We start from the raw sequence: 4,482 nt of genomic DNA on the forward strand, positions 1-4,482 counted from the left end.
CGTCAATGAAAACTATCATAGACCGATCCAACATCGTTCTGCACACGCGGTTCATGAGATCCATGAACGCGGCAGGAGCATTGGTGAGCCCGAAAGGCATCACCACAAACTCATAGTGACCATAGCGCGTCCGAAACGCAGTCTTCTGCACATCCTCCTCTATGACCCTCATCTGATGATACCCTGAACGCAAATCAATCTTGGAGAACCAAGATGCTCCCTGTAGCTGGTCAAAGAGGTCATCGATCCTCGGGAGCGGGTAACGATTCTTCACCGTTACCTTATTCAGCTCCCGATAGTCTATACACATCCGATGCGACCCGTCCTTCTTTTTCACAAACAGAATCGGGGCTCCCCAGGGTGAACTGCTTGGTCTAATGAATCCCTTGTCTAACAGCTCCTGCAGCTGTGTAGACAACTCCTGCATCTCAGGAGGAGCCAACCGATACGATGCCTTGGCTATCGGAGCCGCACCAGGGACTAGGTCGATCCTGAACTCTACCTGCCTTTCCGGAGGTACCCCAGGGAAATCCTTGGGGAATACATCCGCAAACTCTCGTACCACTGACACATCGCCCACTGTCGCCTTACCCGCCTCCCGGGTATTCATAACATAGGCAACAAATCCTGTGCAACCCTGCTGAATGTAGCGCCTAGCTCTCGCTGCTGAACATAAAACTGGTCCTCGCTGTGGCCTCTCGCCCTGAATCACCAGCTCTCCCCCACTTGGGGTCCTGATCCGCACCAACTGCTGCGCGCAGTCAATCACTGCCCCATTGGGGCTTAGCCAATCCATACCAATAATAACCGTGTTCCCCCGCAAAGGTATGGGAACCAAGTCTACCAGGTAACGTTCCTCGAACAGCCTCAAAACACAATCTCGGTAGACCTCTAATGCTCGCACTGACCGGTCGTCCGCAATCTCGACCTCTAAAGGGCAATCCAACATGCCCGAAGACTCAGGAAACTTCTTGCTAAGCGCAAGAGAGACAAACGATCGGGTAGCACCCGAATCAAACAATACCTGAACTGGGATACCGTTCACGTGGAATGATCCTAAACAGAGCACATACATAACATATCAAAATCACAGCGACATAAAACAAAAGCATAAGAAAGGAATCGTACTCGTCACCACACCGGGTACAGCGCGTGCCTCCTCGGCTGTCAACTGAAATGCTCAGCTCCGCACCACTGGAGCCTCTACCTTGGCCTTCCGGCCATCCGTAACCCGCGCTGTCACTGGAGTCGGCGCCGCCGCTGGCGCTGCTGCTGTCGCTGTTGTCAATCTAGGGCAGTTGGCCTTCTTATGGCCCCTCTGATTGCAATGGAAGAAAATCAGGTCTGACATCTGCACCGTGGGGGCGGGGGTAGTACAATCTCTGCCAAAGTGCCCCGTCTTGCCGCACTTGTAGCATCCGGTCGATCCCGCTCTACAAGCTCCCTCATGCGGCCAGCCGCATTTCCTGCAGCGGCTCTGGCCTGGCTGGCCCTTCGACCTAACGTCGGATCCCTTGGGTTTTTTCCCCGAAACCCCTGTCACCTGCTCAGTCTTTGCTTTCCTCTTCCTGAAGTGCTCCAAATCGATCTCCCTCTCCCGCGCCATGGCAATCATAGACTCCAGGGTCGGGCAGGCTGAATAGCTGACAAGCTCCCGAATATCAGCCCTCAACATATCATGGTAGCGGGTCTTCCGCATCTCCTCATCCCCCGCATACTGGGGTACCAACAGAGCCCTCTCCCTGAACTTGGCGGTGATCTCCGCCACTGACTCAGTCGTCTGCCTCATATCCAAAAACTCCCTGGCCAGCTGCTGAAGCTCCACAGCCGGCGCAAACTCAGCCCTGAATCTGGTCACGAAATCTGTCCACGACATAGCCTCCACGGCTGGGGCTCCCAGCGAGTCACCGACTGACTCCCACCAGTCCCTGGCTCTATCCCTCAAACATCCCGCAACAAAGCGGACCTTCGACCCTTCCGGTCAGAAGCTCGTCAACTGCGTAGACTCAATGTCTGCGATCCATCTCCTGGTAGCAATGGGGTCCTTAACCCCATGAAAGTCCAACGCACCACTCCCTTTGAAGTCCTTGAAGGACAGTGTGCGCGTACCCGCTTGGCCAGATGCCAAATTGCTCCTGAATGATCGGAGGCGATCCTCCATCAGCTCGATAATCCCCTCCTTGATCAACCCGAAAATAACCGGGGTCGACTCAAGGATACCTCTCGTGATCTCAGACGCGATGAACTCGCGGAGCCCGTCGTCAACCTGCTCGGATCCTGCACCCGAGCCCGATCCTGATCCTGATCCAGAACCTCCTACTCCATGTCGTGTAACCACCATACTGAAAATAAACACGCAATCGTCAGGATCATACATACTCCCGAGAGGTCTCACACACTCTCCAAGTTTCCTGGTTCCATCTCGGCCCTCCCTGACTCGAGTACGGATCCTCTGCTTCCAGTAGTACGGGCCCATACTACCTTCCACATCTATCCATACTTTCCTCAAGGATTGCCTCAACTTCGCCAAGTCCCTTAACCAATATCCCTTTCCAACTAATCTCATCCTAGGCTTTCCTAGGGCACTCTCCGACCTACTCTCCGCCATCAACTGCACTAGGAGTCCCTACCACCCTTCCCTAACTAGCTTGCGGATACTGTTACATATCCGCTTACTAGTTAGTTAAAGTTAGCCAGGACCCCTATAGCACAAAGCAAGCAGCATCCGTGCATTGAGTAACCACATCAAGTATAACCTAACCAGGCTATCCTACTGCTGACTAGACAGTCCTAGCATACAGCTCATACAACAGGCATTCAAGGCATCCTCCTAGATCCTTAGCCCTAGTCTACCATGCAGTTTTCAGAATCATATATCAGGCATACAAGGCATCCTCCTAGATCCTTAGCCCTAGTCTAGCATGCAGTTCTCAGAATCATATATCATATGACATAACATAACAAGTATGGGTATCTTGGGGAAAACTTACTTGAGCTCGGCCGGTCGCACGCATCACACACCTTGTTCTTTCTCAAAACTCTTTGACTCAGATTTTTTTTTGAAAACCATTTTCCTTGTAAAAATCCTTTAATCCCTCAGTTTGACTCCGAACACCCCCGAGGGTGTGTCTGAATCCCTCAAACTAGGGCTCTGATACCAACTTGTAACATCCCAAATTTCAAGCCCAAAAATTTCATTTTTAATTAAGTAATTCACAACATAGTTTACCAAAACATTTCTCATGCCATGTCATTTGTAAAAAGAAACTTAACAATGTGTCTGGAAATCATATCGTCAAAAGTAAAATAAATGAGAGTACATTCCCAGAAAACTCCATGCGGAAACCATGTGTGTGTGTGATGCGCTGCTACACCGCCGGCTCCTTCCCCTTAGACGAAGAGGTACCTGAAACCAAAACTAAATCTGTAAGCACAAAGCTTAGTGAGTTCCCCCATCATACCACATACCATACAATCACATAGCATACATACTGCAGGGCAATTCTGGGGCGCCCGCCCTACCCATGTCAAGCCATTCTGGGGTGCTGACCTACCCATGTCAAGCCATTCTGGGGTGCTGACCTACCCATGTCAGACTATTCTGGGGTGCCGACCTAGCCTCCGGTCTTTCAACCGAACACGGGGACTATTTCACCCCCTACTGCTAACACATAATATCATATCTCAATCATGTTGTCAGACATATCTGGGGTGTCCGACCTACCCGTTGGTTCTAACTACCGATTCGGGGACTAGTCCCCTTCTACTGATACTATCGCACATAACATAGAAAACTAGCATAGTCACATATCAAGCAAACTAGCATACTCTCATATAAAGCAATAGCAGACCAGACAATTATCACAAAGACAATCATCTCAGCTAAACAACTACTAGTGGGCCGGCCTTGGTGCCTTAGACCCACTTCTACTGGAAGGTAACTCACCTCGATGCTGTGTAGTGTCGGAACTGTCCTCGGCGTGAAGGTCGGCTCTCCTCGACTCCTCAATCCCTACACGACAACCCTCACGTCATTGTTAACACGTTGTCACGCACGTATTAAACAAATTAATTTATCACTGCTGGTTGCACTAAAAATATAACACAGGGAAGCAGGGTCGAATCCTCAGGGACACAGCCTAAAAGTCAATGCCTTTTTTGCATCAGGCACATCTAGTCAAGAAACAGAATATAAAATGGGGTTTTTTGATTAAAACTAATAACTAGAAATGCAGTGATAATAAAGTAAACGAAAATCAATAATAAAAATGGTTTCAACTCTGCTGTGACTTTCCTAATCATGCTACTGATCCAGATCTGATTATTTGAGATGCGTTCTATCTAAGCTGGTACTGAGAAAAATTAACAAGCTCTAGTAATTTCTCTTTGACCTTATTTAGTTAACCAAAACAAGCTCTTCAATTAACCCTAACTCTTTACTGTCTAATCAAACAAGCTCTTAATTAAGATCAGAAAAGTTGC

The sequence above is a fragment of the Lactuca virosa genome, chromosome 6 (genome assembly GCF_052849685.1).
Source record: "Lactuca virosa cultivar CGN04683 chromosome 6, Lactuca_virosa_CGN04683_v6, whole genome shotgun sequence".
Classification (NCBI taxonomy): Eukaryota; Viridiplantae; Streptophyta; class Magnoliopsida; order Asterales; family Asteraceae; genus Lactuca; species Lactuca virosa.